Genomic DNA, 18,760 nt, shown 5'->3' with positions numbered 1-18,760 from the left:
GCTGAATTCTCTTAGCTTTTGCTTGTCTGAAAAGCTTTTGATTTCTCTGTCGAATCTGAATGAGATCCTTGCTGGGTAGACTAATCTTGGTTGTAGGTATTTTTCTTTGAATTTGATTTTTGTTAGTTTGATTAGTATGTGTCTTGGTGTGTTTCTCCTTGGATTTATCCTGTATGGGACTCTCTGTGCTTCCTGGACTTGGGTGGCTATTTCCTTTCCCATGTTAGGGAATTTTTTAACTATAATCCTTCAAATATTTTCTCAGTCCCTTTCTTTTTCTCTTTTCTACTGGGACCCTATAATTTGAATGTTGGTGTGTTTAGTGTTGTCCCAGAGGTCTCTGAGATTGTCTTCAATTCTTTTCATTCTTTTTTCTTTATTCTGCTCCTTGGCAGTTATTTCCACCATTTTGTATCCAGCTCACTTATTCATTCTTCTGGCTCAGTTATTCTGCTATTGATTCCTTCTAGTGTATTTTTAATTTCAGTTATTGTGTTGTTCTTCTCTGTTTGTTTATTCTTTATTTTTTCTGGATCTTTGTTAAACATTTCTTGTATTTTCCCATTCTGTTTCCAAGATTCTGGATCATTTTTAATATCATTACTCTGAATTCCTTTTCAGGTTGATTGGCTATTTCCTCTTCATTTATTTGGTCTTGTAGGTTTTCACCTTGCTCCTTCATCTGTGACATATTTTTTTGCTGTCTCTTTTTTTTTTTTTAACGAGTGAGATTGTGTTCCTGTCTTACTTGTTGTTTGGCCTGAGGCTTCCAACACTGGAGTTTGTCGGCTGTTGGGTCAAGCTGGGTCTTCGTGCTGAGATGAGGACCTCCATGAGACCTCACTCTGATGAATATTCCCTGGGGCTGAGGTTCTTTGTTAGTCCAGTGTTTCGGACTCGGAGCTCCCACCGCAGGAGCTTCGGTCCAACCCCCTTCTTGTGAACCAAGATCCCGCAAGCCGCATGGGGTGGCAAAAAAAAAGAAAAATAAGAGAATAATAACTAAGTAAAAAAATTAGATTGGAAACTAATAGATATGTTGGGAAGAATATAAAAATTTTAAAAATAGATGAAACAACAACCAGAAGGTACAACAGTACCACAATAGTAAAAAAGAGGAGAGAAAAGAAAAGAAATAAAGGGTGGGAGGCCTTGGCTGTGGAGGGTGGGGCCTGAGCAAGGGTGAGGTTTGGGCAGTAGGTGGGACCTATGCTTAGGACCCACAGTGCTGGAAAAGGCCCTGGGGGCTGTGGGGGGTGGGGCTTAAGCTCAAGGAACAGAAGGGGCCCAGGTGTTCCCCCCACCCCTGGTCTCAGAGGGCAGGGGACCTCACCTGGGCACCCAGCAGGCTTCCTGGGCTCAAGTGGGCAGGGTAGATGCCCTCCTCTCCTCTCCTGCTCCTCCAGTCCTGGAGGGCCCCTCCTGCCTGCCTCTCCTGATCTCCCCGGCCTCCCCCCTATGCCCCCAGGACCAATGCAGCCGGGGGAGGGGGACCTTGGAGGTCAGGGGACCAGGCTGGGAGCACAGCAGGCTCCCCTGGCCCGAGTGGGTGGGGCAAATGCCCTCCACTCCTCTCCCGCTCCTCCCAGATGGGCCCTCCCACCTGCCTCTCCTCATTTCCCCAGCCTCAGCGGTGCTGATCCTGTCCGGCCTCCACTTCTCCCCCCTCAGTACCCCGACGTCCTATCAGTTCACTTGGGGGTTCCTCCAGTCTCCTTAGGCATCAGGGTTTCCCACCAGCGGCTGGCAGCCACCCCAGTTGTGGGGAGATGCTAACTTGGCATGTTCCCACAGTGCCATCTTGACTCTGCCCCTCCGGGTCATTTTTTTACATGTGGTTTGATTAGAAGGGGTTGCGTTTGTGGATTCTCCCTAACCCTCTTGTGTTTAAAAATAGGATTTTAATTTTTAAAACATTCATGTGTTTGCATTATATTCAGTTATACAACCCCCATTCAAAAATTCTAGGGCTCTTTTTGTCAAATATATAATACATTTAAAGTTTAATTTTTAATAAATTGGGTTATATTCACACAATAGAATACTACGCAGCAATGAGAACAATCTACAACATAATGTTGAGCAATAAAAACCCCAGATTCCGTTTATCTTAGTACGTAAAAGATAAAATGCCGGTAGAAGTCAGAAGCAGGGCATAATGACTGAAGGAAAGATGCGGGGTGGGGGGGCTTGCTTCTGAGTGATGATGTCATTCTGTTTCTAGATCTGGTACTGTCTACATAAGTGTGTCAAGTCTGTGAAAATGCATGAAGCTGTACAGTTGTGATCTCTGCATGTTCGTGTATGATATCAGGCTTTCACAAAAATTTTTAAAATATGATTTTAGTGCAAATACAAAGATTTCTGATTTTGCACCCCAAGTCAACTCTCTTAGAACTTTGTTCCAGTGCCATTAGGAATCAGGAAAATAAGGAGTAGAATATAGTTTTTAAATGCCTTTTTTTTCATGTGTCTGGAGACTTGGTGGAGGAAATAGTTTATCCATCTAACAGGTGTTGTGAAGCAAAAATAGAAATACATTTCATTTGTCTCTTGCCATCAAACCTTGATTATTTTGACCTCTCTCATCTGAAATGAGGTTATATCCCCTCACATGTGCATCTTTCCTATTAAAATATATTCACCAAGAAAAATGTAATTATCAGATTTAATTAATGTTTTTCATTATTTTTGAAGAATTTAGACAGTTCATTGATTTGAAAAGAAAAATACCTTAAATAAATACAATTAACGTAGTTATATATACATAGGCTTATGATTTACAGTCATATCTCGTATGTCTGTAACCTGTTGTATATCAAACTTGGCTTTGACCTAATTCCAGTCTTGGTTTGGTATTCGTTTTTAATCCCAAGCATCATAAATTATTCTTTTACATGACCACATTTATTGAGTGCTCTTTACTTAGGGGAAAAGGCTGGGTTGGGCAGTTCAAAGACCAAAGTCTTTATTTAGAACTAGAGCACAGGCAATGCAGGAAACACTAGCCACATTGTAAACTTCTCTCTCATATTTGTGCACTTGTGTATCGTATGTGTAAGACCTTCATTGAAGAAAGGCCTAGTTAAGTTTGTTAGGAATAAGTGCACACAAAGAGAGTAGAATTGCCAGTTGCTCCTGGTTGCTAACCTCCATGGTTATTTTAAATCCCCACCAGGACATGGAATATCAAACAGGTGATTTTCTACAGATTCTCCATTCTTGGCTATGCTCATTTAAGGGGGGTGCTACACTGTCCAGATAGCTCAGAGAAGCTGCTTCTCAACCAGATTTGCTCCACACTCTAGCCACAGGGTCTTTAACCAAAGCTCTACACGTTTCCCCCTATGCTCAAAGGAGATCAGGTCAGAAATCAGTGAATAAACTATAATCCCTCAATCCACCTATAATCACTGCATGCAAAACACTCACACCTATGATCACTACAAGATTTCAAATGCCTTCCTTTCTGTGGCCATGCATTCATTTTGTTGGTCGGTTGGTTTTGCTTGTTTGTTTTGCATGAAGTCATAGTCTCGACAAATAAATATCTAACAAATAAAATGATTATGTTTTAGTTAAATGGCAGTCATTTGGAAGCAGTGGAACCTATATCAGAATCACATTTCCAGATAAGACCTCAAATCTTGTAAATAAATGAAGATGTCTTATTGAAAAAATAAAGTTCCTACAACTTTTAAATATATCAATATTGAGATTATTTTGCTATTATATTAAATTTTAGCCATCATCCTAATAGAAGCTAGTAAATGTACATAAGACAGATGACCTAGCAGCTCAATTTCATCAATTAACAAAAGTGAAGGTCAATCTTTTCCCTTAAACTTTCAGTCACCAATTAGCTTGTATTTACAAAGGTCTATAATTAGGCCCTGTCCAAGGTTCTGACAGAATATGTGTTTTCTTTTATGCTAGTGAATCTTCATCTTGTTTAGGTCAACTGTGTTATCTGAAAGAAAAGCAAAAATGAAAAGGCCGTGGAGGAGAAAACAACTGTTTATGAAATTATTTTATTTCTTACTTGTTTATTATCTAGGCCAGCCTTGGAAAGGGTTTTGAAGTAGATCCAACCTCCTTTAGGTCTGATTCTTCTGTTGTTACACAGCCTTCATCCCTGGTTCTAAGTCACCCCTGTGGGGTCCTGCTTAGGTCTTAAGCAGTACACCATGATTTCAATATCCCTTGATTTACAAAACCACCATGTAGTATGAGAAGTGAATAACGAAACACAATAGCTGCTAAGATTCTACCTCATTACATCTCCCTAATGGTTATTTTAATGTGATTTTATTAAACCATGGTTTAAAGGAGTAACTTTGAATAAAGTTTTAGGTGCCTTAGTACCTATTAGGAGAATATGTTTAATGCACAGACCTTTTCAGGCAAACTTAGATCCCAGCATGCACATAGCTGGCCTCTGCCTAGGCTAGAGCCAATCGAGCTTATTAAAAATTTAATCCTGATTCCATTCATCATCATTAACTCCAGCAATTGGCCAACATATTTAAATGAAGCAAATTTTGAAGCTTTAAGAAGCAACTAGCAGTTCTTCAAGACACCAAGAATAATATCCACAGTTTAAGAAAATTTGTATCGACCTAATTTACAAGGATAAAAATGTCATGGATCACATCATTTTGTATAAAGCATTTTGTGTCTTCCTCAACCCAAAGACTTGCAGTTGCTTAATGGAGGAAATGAATTAAGATTTATCATCAATAAATGAAAGCATTTTCTCAATCATTTAAATAACTGCTTCATACAAATTGAGATTTCAGTGAGACCCTATCTTTAATAATAGAAAATAGACTTTTAATGTATTCCCCTTTGAAATGTTTTTGGCATGTATCCTGGGTGGACTAATGCTCTGGACTAATGTCTCTGTGCTTGTGTGTGAGGAACAGCATGTATTTCACATGTTTATTTCTCCGCTATTTCCATTTCAACTCTATCTCTTATGCTGTGGTTAATGGGTACGTAAAATAAAGTGGTACCCATTTTGCTTTATTACTTTAATTTCTTTAAAAGTAAGTTCTTTTCCTCCTCTGTTTCCAGTTCAAAGGCAGCATGGAGCCTTAATAAATTTCAAATGTATTTGGATAGCTGATAAATTTAATGATCTCATCAACTTAAAAAATAGCAAGTAAAAAGTAAGTGATCTTAAAAATAATTAACAGGGCAACAATGAGAGAGGAGAATATTAGACAGAATAAATGGAGGTGTCCTTATTTCTGTCAAAATTTCCATTGAGAAACTGTAACAATTATTTTGCTTTTGTTATTCGTAGCTTAACATGTACTCTACAGATATAGTACATTTTATATTAGCAATTGAAAACAATTTACAAATGCAACATTACTATATTGGCCCTCTTTATATCTCAGTAAACCAAGAAGCAAATGCTTGCAGCTAGAGTTGGCAGTTATAAAAACTAAAGCCAAAAATTGGTGCACAGCAGTTTAGTGATAGCTGGGGAATAATTAATATGGAAGGGATCATGTGCCTTTAGATGAGAGAGTAGTGAACCTAAAGAGACTATTTTATCTTTCTACAAATGTCTGTGGTTTTATTCCAAAATATGTTAATATGATAAATTAGAAAGGACATTCTTATTCTTAGCCTACTCTTATCTTAAGTATTGTACTAAGAGAGGGGATGGAAGTCTCTGCCCTGAGGACAATAGTATTTTATCTGGCTTTGTTTAGAATTGCCAAGCACATGGATATAATAGAGTAGACCAGCTTTTCATGGATTTCATTATTGTTTTAAAAGTCTTTACATTTTTAAATGTTATTTGATTTTCTTATTGTCTGCACCTGGGGAGACTGCCCACACCCTGCTGTCCTTGGCCCATCACTGACAAGGCTAACAGGTCTTGAGGCACAGTATAAGCCTGTAAGAAAAGTGATATCTTCTCTATTTTACAGATGACAACACTGAGGTAGAATGATACTTTTTCACAGTATCTCGTAACTCGTAAGTGGTGAAAGCAAGCATTTTGATTCCAGATTCCACTCCTAAGTGCTTCAATCTGCTGTCCACATAAGAATATAGTGAGCTCCTGCTGAGGTGTGGCTATGTGACCATACTCTATTTTCCATTTTCCCTCTGACTTGATATTATTTTAGAATTAAACTCAAGTGTCGAAGTGGGGGCAAATTACAAATCTTAATACGTTAATGTAAGTTTGTGATTTGGTTTAGCTGATTTTCTGATCATTTTGTCACATCTTTTTTAAGATCATTTAATGGCATCCCTAATACCTTTACATGGAATTGTGGAAACATTCTATCACTGGTTCATTAGTATAATAAGTTGGGTAGGGTATACAGTGCATTAGGGTCATATAATCAAGCTCTTCCTTCAGGTGAGTTCAGATTAATTTAAAGTTTGAAATTACCCCAACAAATACTCAGTGATACAGACAGGTAGGCATTTTATTGGGTAGAGAATTGCCATTAACTTGTAAAGTTTGTCAACTTGTCTTCTGAATCAGGCCTTAGGGCACATATAGGGGGAGGAAAATGGTTTGTTTGAGCTTCTGGTATATAGTAATTACACAAGTGTATTCTACTGTAATCTGAGTCTTTTCATTACTTGTACAGCTATTACTGCAACTAGAGGGACTCTTGCTGAGGAGGTTTTGTGACAGGCTCAGTTTAAATCTGAGGCATAAATCTGAGGCATAAATCTGGTACTGGGGCAATTGTCTTAGATTCATGTGTAATATGAGAGTGGCAGGAGTTTCAGAACTGTCATTTTCCAATATAAACTCGATTTCCTTCAAATTACACCTATGCTGCCATGTACCACTTTACGTAATTACACCTACTACTTTCATATTCTCATTATCATCATTATCAACAACATCAATATCCTTTCTGTATGCTTTAAACTTCTATTATCCCTAATTATTCTTTATATTAGATCTCTTAAGATGTCTTGAAAATCTAAAATTAAAAACTATATATGCTTTAAATAAAAGATTTAAATTCCTGATTTAACTGATTATGGGGATTCTTAGGTGGTAAGAAAGTTAGGGATTGCCATTCAAAGAGATATTAATTCATGCATTTAGCATTTCTTGAGCATCTCCTGTGACGCAGGTAATATATTAGATATTACAGGTACAGAACAAAATATAGACTCTTTTCACAGGAGTAAAGTGAAGAGAGACCAGTGAACAGAAAATAAACGTGGCATGATACATGCTATTATAGAGGCAAACAGCAGAAAGTTTCTTGGATACTGAGACATGAATTCAAAGTGGTGTCTTGGATTGTATTTTGATATTATGACCATGTGAGAAAAAAAGCCAACTCACATTTGTCCATTTGGAGTGTTCTCATGGTTTTCTTGCTACAAAGGGCCAAGACCTTGGCCTATAACAAAGTCTAAAGCCTGAGTGAGCAGCGGAACTTTTGTATTCCTCTCAGAAGTCCTGATGCACTTAAGAGCCCATTCTTTCAGTCATTTAGAAGCTGAATCCTGGGAGACAGGAGTGTAACAGCGTGATAGAGTTGCAACAGGAGTAAACAGAGGACAGAGCAGGCAATGAGATCATCACATGGTCCGGCAGTGCCACAGTATGTGGAAGAGCAAATACTGTGCAGTATCACTAGTGTCTCCACCCATGTTTTTTCCTTTCTCTGCAGAAGGGGTGGATAGACTATTGGTTTTAGCAACCTATAAGTTGAGTAACTGATAGCATTTCTCTTCCATAGGTATAACACTAGGACAGATATTTATTTGGCATCTGCTAGATGATATTTGCTTCTTGCCTGCAAGTAATACTTAAAATCATCTTTACCTGTGGAGTGGACACTGTGTACCCCTTGGGGCCAGAGGCCTGGGACCATTAAGATGGCTGCCATCCCTGCTGTCCTGAGCACTTTCTGTTGCTGATGGTGTTATTTTTTTCTTTCAAATTCTATCCCATCAGCAGGACTTGTCCTGGGATTGTTTATGTCAAAGACTACTTGTATAACATCATTTCTACTCCAGTTTTAGCCCTTTGGCACAAAAAATAGGCCAGCAAAAAATACATTATTATAAAGATTAGAATTCTAGTTAATTTTATATATCTAAATATGCTTTTATATACCCTGAATGTCCCAAAGTTTGCTTTTTATGATATATTGTCTGCTTTTATAAAAAGCATTGGTACGTAGCTCATATCTTTTCCAGACTTTATGAGTACTTTTTCCTTCTATTGCTTTACTACCACTGTAATAAAATAGATAAGAAAAATGAGATTTAAACCTGGTCCTTGATGCCAAACATAATCAGTTTCTAATATGATCCAGATGTTCTAATGACATTCTGCTGTCCATTTCCACTTGGATTATAAGCATAGATCAGATTTTATGCCTCAAACCTATGTTTTGTTACCTTACTTTAACTTAAATTTCTTGACATTTCATTATATGAAGTATTATTTTTTTGTTACCACAGTTCCATTTCACATTATTGGAATTCTAAACTAGCAGAAAAGAGATCTATGACCACAAAAGTAGACCATAAATAGGTTGGTGTTCATGGTAGACTATTATAAAAAGCAATTGTGTTAGATGTATGGGCAATTGCTATAGTCATAGTGTAGCTAGGCCTAATCTTCAATTTGAAATGATTTTTATTCTTTTCCTAATCCCAAATCTTGCTGATATCAGTCTCATATAATATCTTCTTTCCTAATATTGAACACCAATTGTCTTAACATTTTATTTGAAGGCTAAGTCACCGTCATTTTGTAGCAGGTGATAGGTATATAACATAGGAGATTTGCATGCTACGTATCTGATGGCTAGTACTGCTTTGGCCACGTAGCTATTATAGAGATGTAGTCATGCATAGGCTATCATTAGAGGATGCCCCGTGAACAAACCAGGGATAACAGAGTAAGAAACCACACAGTGACTCCAGAAATACAGGGCACTTCAGAGCATGATATGAATGTATTACAAAGTGAGATGAATTTCCTTTTTTCATTTTTCAATCACTACTGAATATTGATTTCTTCCCTCTACAGCTCTTACCTATATCCTCTAATTTCCCCACTGCTTCTAACAACCTCCGATGTTTAAGGGGGAAGAAAACAACGTTTGTATTTATATGTGTGGATGAACATGCCTGCATACATTATATAGAAATATGTACAGTCTTAATATGCATAGTTGTTCACACAGAAACATTTGCATATTTCTTGCTGCAGCTTCTGCTAAACACTCTAACTTACTTCTAAAGCCAGCTGATGTGCCTCAGTGTTACTTAGCATGTGCACGCATCTCAGCAGGTTGTTGAGAAATATTTGTTTAAAATGTTTTCCTTCTACAGGGGCTGATGTACTATTCTTTTGGCCATTCCACGTGATGCCATTCTTTCAAATTATCTCAGTGGCACCCATTGGGTCAGTGTAGGCACGTAGATGCGTGCTGGAAAATAATTGTAATTTTACCATCTTCTCCTCACAGAGTGCACCCTCAGGCCAAGTGGTAAAATACCACCGCCGCCAGCCCCGATATCCATCACTGTAATGAGCTACAAAATCAATCTGTAATTGACAAAAGTATTTTTAATCAAAGTATGAGGCATTTAGAGTCTCCAGATACTGCTTTTTTGTCTTATGTCAGTACTTACTTTATAGCAAGATGGGAGACATTTGATTTTGTTCAAGAGCATGAGTTATTTCTGCGAAGCAACAAAGGTATGCTTTTCAGAAACTCCCCTCACACACACCCACTCCCAAAAGTAAGATGACATAATCCCTGAGATCCATCACAAAATATCAGGTCAGGAAGTTCATGCTCTACCAGTCTAGGGGGAAGAAGGGATTTGTTTTTGTGAATGATTGCTGATGCTTTCTACCAGATTGCCTCTCTATGTGAAATGACTCCTCTTTGCCTCAAACTACCACCGTATATGCAGAAACTGTAATCCAAAAGGCTACTTCTGTGTACCCACCTCCCAGTTGCTTAGATCTGTTCTTTAAAATTTATAGGCATCACTAAACATTCTTCTTGTTAGTACTGTTCTTCCTCAGTCAAGTTAAACTCCCCAAAGTGTAAGGGTATGTGGATACTTCAGATGAATACACATTAAAAGTGTTAATATGTTTCCAAGTAGAGGGAATTACAGCCAAAGGCAAAATATTTATAGGTACATGCAATGACTTTCTGGGCCTGTGTTCGTATGTTTTTTTCTGTGAGATGTGCTCCAGATTTTTAGTGTCAGCTCTTTCATCTGGAGACCACACTTGTATCATCTGCTGGAAAGTAAGTTTCTTACATTCTGAGCCGTGCCCAGCATCTCTTGTATATTTTGGCCTTGGTGTTTATGTATTCGAGAGAAGCTCCATAACTATCTGGCATAGGGAATAGAGTATTTTCAAGGGAAGTTATTCAGAGGTTGCAAGAATAACTGAACACAATCTACATAGTCTGATGTTCTCATTTGTGGGTTTTAAGATTAATTTTTTTTTGTACACATGTGTGTGTCCGTGTGTGTTTGGTAAGTCTCAAAGGGCTCTGTACATATCAACTTGAAACCTTGCAACTCTTATCTAAATAACTAACATTTCCAGAACTTTAAGCTATTAACTATTTTTAATTTTTCTCCACTGCTCACTTGTATAGAATGTGACCTCTGTGTAAATGAATGAATATTGCTAATGATGTAATATTTAAGGAGTGCTTACTTAATGTTAAGCTCTGCTAGGTACTTTATATATTTCATCACATATAATTTTTTCAACAATTCTATGATCTAGGTCCGATCATTCCTCCTAGTTTACAGGTGTGGAAATTGAGGATTGGAGAAGTGATGTAGTTTGTCCAAGGTCACATAGCTTATAAATAGTGGAAATACGATTGAACACAGGTCATCTGACTCCCAGGCCCAATCTCTTAATCCCTCACATTGATGGAGCACTAATACATGTATCAACTCATGTTATTTATCATGTTATATTTTATGACTGGTTTCAAGCAAGGTCATTCTCAGTTATACATTTTCTTGACTTTTGTCCAAGGAAGTACTACCCATTTTGCTTAAACTTATTTATTAGGATATCAATAAAGAAATCATTTTACATCCTTGATTTTAGTGGGGTTTTACAGTCTAGCTTAGTAGATATTATTAAAACTGAAACTGTGTTGCCAGTTCAAGTGTACTAATGGCACTGCTTTGGGTCTCTTCATGCTTTTGCCAAGAAGAAGATAAATCACATTAAGAAAAATTACATTAGACCAAGAATGCTTAACTTTTTCTTGGAAAGAAACAGCAGGGGTAGGTAAGAGAATAGAGTTCAAATACGTAATACCTTGACTCTGATCGCTAGCCCTTAACTTGTTTGGGGGCAGTTTGGCAAGTTTTAAATGAAAAACAAGAGTCAAGATTTCCTTTAGTCTATGAGATGAGCTCAGTATCAAGGAGAGCAGCTTTTTTCTTGGAGCTTATGTTATAAAACACCTTGTTCTCACGTATATGGCCACTGCTTCTTAGTAGATACTTATTTTTCAAAATATATTATTTTAACTAATATATCTTATAAGTGCAGCATGGCAATTCACACATAGTTATACACACTTAAAAACTCCTAACTCCTGGACATTCATCACAGTAACAGATACCACATTCCCATGTTGGTTAAAAGTTTTTTTATTGAGACATTGTATTTAGCACAAAAATATGCCTCTGTAGTATTTGTTGTGCATTTGGAAATGTATTGAGCAACTCAAATACATGTAATTTGTTCATTACTCTTTTAAAGACTGGGTTTTTAAAGAAATAAGTTGAAGTTGGCGTTATTTATTTTTCTTATGAGCTTATAATTAGAAAACTTATATTTGTAGTTGATGGCATCAAACCATAGATACTTACCATTTTGACATATCTTAAAGGTCAATAGTCCTTCTTTCTATAGAAAATATGCCTTGTGCTTCTCTTAAAAATATGTAATTTAGAGACATATTCTTATTTTCTATTCCGAGTTATGTCATCTTAAAATAAACGTGAATTATTTAATACTTTTTATTTTATAGTCTTATTGTTTATATTAATTTTGAAAATATCATCAAAGCAATCTTACTTTCTAACACCTAATCTTTCTTTGTATCATCCAGTTCCATAGTTGCCTGGTCAATTTTCAAACAGTTATAAATGCATATCAGTGTGACTGTATCTGAAAGTAAAAATTATCATTAATGGCAGTGAATACAATTCCTGTAGCCACTGTGATAATCCAGGTCTAAACCATTCCTCAGCCTTCCCTAACAGGCATGCCTAGCTGTTGCACAAATGGATATGTAAGATGATGCAGAAAGATTAAAGAAAGGCATTCAAATGCCTAATAAATAAGAAGGGAAAATCCATATTTTTATTGTAGAAGAGATAAGTAGTATGATCCCTATCTAAAACTGTTATTGGAATTGACAGGATTTAGAATTCATAGCTACCTATTGACCTGAACTAGACTCTCCTTAATGACATTCACATCAGAATAACAATAAGAATAAAGGGCACAGTCATCCATTGTCAGTTCCAATGGAGCCTGCACTAACTGGGATATACATGACCCTTCTCTCTTAATATTCATCAGAATTGATATGGCGTGTTATGGTTCCCAACATCTTTGGCTGCTAATGAATTGATCACAGCTCCTCTGGCAGTTAGTGATTTACAGGCAGTTCTTGATTATTCAAGCTCATGGAGGGAAGATATCAAAGCAAAGGACAATGTATAAGAAATCCTTACATAAGTTTAAACTTCTCTCATGTCTCCCCTCTGTCTTCCTTCACCTGCTCCCTGTCACTTCCAAAAACAGCTTGCAGTCAAATTGATGAAATTGATTTCCAAGAAATGGGAATATAGATTGGGAATACAGTTCAGGAGTCCTGTGTCCCAGCCCCAGTCTCAGTACTCACACAGCTTTTGGAAAAACACATAGCTTTTTTGGGCCTCAGCTTTAATATTTACAAAATGGGTAAAATTGCTTCCCATGTGAGTTTCAGTGGTATGTTAGAACAGTAAATAGTACATTAGCAAAGACATTACAAGTACATAAACCAAACTCTTTAGACACTTTGAAGACTGAGGGCAACGATAAATCAAATATATTATTTCATGATTTTATTATCATGCATTTTTGATGAGTGGGATTCTCTATAAATCAAAAAGAATTAGCTGAGATCATCTTATCTTTTATAATCTATGGTCTCTGGACTCAGTCTTTCCTGCCTTCCACTCTGGGATCCTCTTGGACAGTCTACCTGGTAGGGTGCTGTTGTAGAAAGAACGCTGATTTGGTGTTTATAAGATCTGGGTTCTGATGCCATCTTAGTCACTAATTAGCTCTATGATCTTTGGTAAGTGTCTCTATTTCTTTCAGGCTTTGTTTCTCCATTTATATAATTTGGCAGTTAGAATAAATGTAGCTCTGGTATATTCAACACAGTAACTTCCTCTATTATGTATTCCATGTAATTTATTTGGAAAAATTTGGTTTATTAAATAGCAATAAGTAATTTACTTTTCCGTATTTTTTTCATCAAGGATTTTTAAAATTGAGTATATATTAAAAACAGTGAAAAACAACAGGAAAGACCACAGACAAAAAAGTTAATTATGCGATAAGATGGTTGTTTTTTTGGTGACTGTAGAACATATGAAGATAAGTGCTTAATTTCCACTAGCTTTTCGAAGTATTAATAATAGATTCCTGATTCTCTTCATTGCCTTAGTAGCCACTTGAAGAGACAAGAGTCAGTGAAGTCTATGAACCACTGCACTGGACTATCTTTGAGGTCCCTCTGGTTCAAATAACCCATGATTCTAAGTATCAAACTTGAGCCATCTACCATGTGTTTTGGTGCTCTGTGTTTGGTTCTAGAAAACTATCTCTTGTCCTTTGAGTGACCAGAGGGTGACATTTGGATGTTCTAGACCAGGTTCCCTAGGGTCAACAATCTTCCCATTTGGTAACTAACTGCTCCTGTGTATTTTAGAATCACAGACTCATTCATCCTGTTCATAATAATAAAAGATACCGAGGCAAACAGTGAAATTTGTTAAATGATCTGGGTAGAAATAAATGCAAACCAAGTCCTAAGATACAGTCTATAGCCACTATTACCATCATTAGAAAATGTTCCTGAAAAATAAAATCTTAGGGGTAAATGTTTAAACTGGTGAAGTCTTCCTGGCAAGACAGTAGAGGAAACCAAGCGTTCAGAGGTTGCCACTTTCGCTGTAATATGAACTGCCTTAGATTTTGTTTGCCAGGTTAGAGAGTGGATTATCGAATTCTTCAGTCCTAGGTCCAAGAAATGCTGTATGTAATCTCACCCCATCAGACCCCTCTTATTTGCCTGTATGCTTCCTTAAACAGTGGATTCTCAGGCCAAACATAATAGCCTGTTGATTCTCACAAGTACTAAAGGCTTTCGTGCCTAAATGCCTTTGCTCTCACTATTCCCTACATCTAGACATAAGGGCATGTCCAAATTCAACCCACTCTTCAAAGCCCTGTTCAAAAAATTAGTTGCCCCATGAAGCCTTACTTTTTCTCCCACAACATAATGTTGTACCGTATCATACCATGTTCTGAACTCATAGTCCTTTCTTGTAATTCTCCTTCATTCCTCCCAGTTAACATTTCCCTTATATTCTCTGTATTTATGTTGCCTTTCTTTCTCTCTCCTCCCTGGCTCCTATCTCCTCTAACACAAAAGCTACATCATATTCATCTTCCTAGTCTTATAGTACCTTGTGTTTATGAGTCACACAATTAATATTTGTTGAATGACTAAATGAATGTCATTCAACCAGAAGGTTAAGTTAACTGATTATGGTTAGAATAATTTAGGAAGGAATCACTCCAGAACTGTGTATATACTTATTCATCCTGATAATAATTAAAGAAAACCCATCAATTCTCCTTCCTGTTAGTCCTATCCCCCACTTGGGTAGTTTTGTTAACAAAAATTTGCCAATGAGGGCACAGTGCAAATTTGAGAGATTAAGGAAAAAACACATCAGACTTAACAGCACTTGAGAAAAAAGATGTTATCATTTATCCTCCAGTCAGTCTTATTCTCCTTGTCAATTTGGTATAAGAACAAGTCTTTTCTCTCCATCCTATACTAACTCACCACATTATTTTCTTTGTAAATGAAAGGGGAAGGAAGGGAAAGAGATAGTTCACACTTAAGATAGTTTTAGAAATTCAGTGATGTATTCAGAGCTGTAATATAGTCCATAAAGATAATGCCAAGCACATAGGCAGCTGAAAGGCCATGCTGGGTGAGTAGTCTGTTCTGATGTTTTTTTCCATCTGAACCATTTCCAGTTTTTATTTTTTGTGTGATTGAGAAGTGTACAAGCACAATTTAAAACTCATTTTAATGAACTAATTAAAGACAACCAAAATATAATATCTCATTTAAGACAGTAATAAAATCAATCCATTTTTTTGAGTCACTGAGGTGTGTGGAAAAAAGGGACAATAAAATTTTTATTACATTATCTGTCTGGGGATGGCTCTTCCATAACTTATTAAGGGAATATTATTTTTCTCATTGTGCTTTTCTGTCAGTCATTTGAGATTGGCCTTGTGCTCAAGGAAATATTTAACAGTGATCAGAAATCCAGAGAAAACAGTCAGTACTAACCACTTCTGATACTGTTTCTGCTGCTCAGATGGTGCTGCTTTTCCCTCAGCTTTTTTTTTTTTTTTTTTTTTTTTTTGCGGTACGCGGGCCTCTCACTGTTGTGGCCTCTCCCGTTGCGGAGCACAGGCTCCGGACACGCAGGCTCAGCGGCCATGGCTCACGGGCCCAGCTGCTCCGCGGCATGTGGGATCTTCCCGGACCGGGACATGAACCCGTGTCTCCTGCATCGGCAGGCGGACTCTCAGCCACTGCGCCACCAGGGAAGCCCTCCTTCAGCTATTTTTATTCTGACTCAGATTCACTTAGCATGAGCACCACTACTAGGTGTACCATGGTAATAGCTAAAAGTATGGGCTCCAGAGTCAGACAGCCTGGATTTAAGTCCCATTTCCACCAATTACAGGGTGCTCACAGTAGTTATTTAAGCTCTTTAAACCTTAGGGTTCCCCTCTATAAAATGCAGCTAGTTAGAGCATCTGCTTTGCTGGGAGGCTTTGAGGATTAAATGAGGAGATGTAAGTACCCCTAGTAGTTGGCAAGTGATCACTACCTCAGTAAGCTACAATTCCTCAGACCAGTCTTCCCCATCACTCATTTTGCACTACTTGAATCTATACTTGTTAATGCCCCCAGAAACTTGTGACAAGGACTTTATCTGCCTTTCTTCCTGACCTGAGTCCTCAGATAACACAAGCATGGCAGGTACCCTCATGCTCAGCCTCTATCTAGTCTCCTCTTCTTCTTCTGATGCCTCTCTTCTTGTCCGTATTTTATTACATTATCTGTCTGGGGATGACTCCTCCATAACTTATTAAGAGAATATTATTTTTCTCATCACATTTTTCTGTCATTCATTGGAGGTTGGCCTCGTGCTCAACAAGTAGTTTCTATATTGCATTCTCATTGCCTTTCAGTCCTTGTTTCTACCCAAATCAGTCTCAATTGTTATCACTCCTTGTTTGGAGAAACACTTGATTTGGCCGCCACCCTCATGGCTGGAACCAGTCCAGATAACTCAGGACGGAGGCAGAAGCCATCTTCAGGAAAGTTTCACTTGGAAGGCTGTAGTCTGCTCGCTGGGACTAAGGGTGGATGAAGCTGAGTACGAGGGAGGAAGTGGCAATGAATAGAAGGGAGGGTTAAGCAGTAAAGCTTGAGTGAACAGGAGGGAGTGAGTGAGAGCATAGGAGACTGAATGATACGACAGTATGAGGAAGGATATAGACATTCTCAAGTCAAAACCTGGAGAAGCCTTACTCTCAAGGTAGTGATATTGGGGACTAAAGAGAGGAATTATTTGTTTATTTATTATGAATTATGTATGATCTCATTAATTTCAGTTATTGAAGTAAAGTGGTAAAATATTTCTCTAAAAATTTGAATCATTTATATTCTAAAACCTAGTCTTACTGATTGACACCATGCCCAGTGTTTTTGTTTAGCTTGACCCAACCTCAATTGAAACAAGAGAGGTAGATGTAACCCAGGGCATATTAAACATGGAAGATGGATAGGATCCCATGGGGGAAAGACGCTCACATTCTGAAAGCATGGTAAGGGACCAGAAGGAGAAAGCCACTTAGTTTTTAGTGATGCTTGGCGACACATATGAACCTATAACTGAGAAGCTAGATTTGAGCAGCTCTCTTGGGGACTTTTCAACCTTCTATGCCTATTAAGTTCTATTCAAGTTTTTGACAAATATCATTTGAGGGAAGTTTCAATTATTTGCTCTATTTTATTTCTAGGTAAGAGGTCTTGAATCCCTGCTTCTTTTTTACCCTCATAACTTTCACTGCATAACCTAAATAGAAAATAAATAAATTTCTTTTATGGGCAGCCAACTCCTAGTTTCTTTTCTAGGATCCTCCTGTGCCCTCCAATTCTAAAGTGTCGGAAGGGACTTCTAAGAAAAAGCAATCCTAGGAGGAGATGCTACTAAAGTCTCAGAACGTTCCAAAGCCTTTCTTCTGGAAAAATCCCCCCCCCAAACCCACATGTATATACAAAGCCATAGTCCCTCGAAGGTTTGAAACCTTCCACATTTCCTACCAAAACCTATCACTTTTCCACTGAAAAGTCAGACTCTAGTAATAGATGAGAAATATTGTTCCACTTCTTCTCAGACCTTTTCTGTCTATATATTATTGGATTGTTTTTAGTTTTTGGGGCAACCTCTACTACATGTGACAAAACTATACCTGACTAACTTAGGTTAGAAAGAGTGTGAAATTTATAAATTTCGTTCAATATTTCAGTTCCTTTGTATGTTAATTTCCATTGCTAATATCCCTCTGTCTCCTCTTGACCTGTTGCCTCAGAATAAACCTTAATTGGTTACAGAGTACCAAGAAGGATAATGTGCTTGAATTTAGATGTCCCCCGATGCAGGGGACACGGGTTCGTGCCCCAGTCCGGGAAGATCCCACATGCCGCGGAGCGGCTAGGCCCGTGAGCCATGGCCGCTGAGCCTGCGCGTCCGGAGCCTGTGCTCCACAACGGGAGAGGCCACAACAGTGAGAGGCCCGCGTACCGCAAAAAAAAAAAATAAAAAAAAATAAAAAAATAATAATGCACTTGTAATACACAACACACCTAGACAAAAATAACCCTTCTTGTATCAGCATTTGGAATGGTTACTCCTTGCCTCATTTTGCTCAGTTTGAATACCAAAATTTTTGACTCTAATAGAAAAAGACTAATAATTCTAGTTATTTTTATGTTTAAAATGCTAAGACATTCATCAAGAGAACACATGAAAATATCTAAATAATTTGTTGAGAATTACCGTTGGAATAATTTTAAACACTATTTATTCTAAAATTGTATATACAACATCAGAGAAAGAACAGCCTTGGACTCTGGTCCTGTCCAGTTTTCTCTCAGAAACAAATAAAATTGACAGCCAGATTAGACATGAGAATTTCCTTTTGCTTGACCTGCATCCTCATTTGTGTGTTCTTTGATAGCATCCAAGTGCAGAATCCCAGGCATTCCATTGCTGGACTAAGATGTCTGTGTCTTCCCTCAAGCTTCCATACAAAATTTAAACCTTGTATTAATCATTTTTCCAA

Source organism: Globicephala melas, chromosome 4, assembly GCF_963455315.2.
Source record: "Globicephala melas chromosome 4, mGloMel1.2, whole genome shotgun sequence".
In the NCBI taxonomy this organism is placed as follows: Eukaryota; Metazoa; Chordata; class Mammalia; order Artiodactyla; family Delphinidae; genus Globicephala; species Globicephala melas.
The sequence above is the reverse complement of the archived record's forward strand: the minus strand, read 5'-3'. Positions refer to the sequence as shown.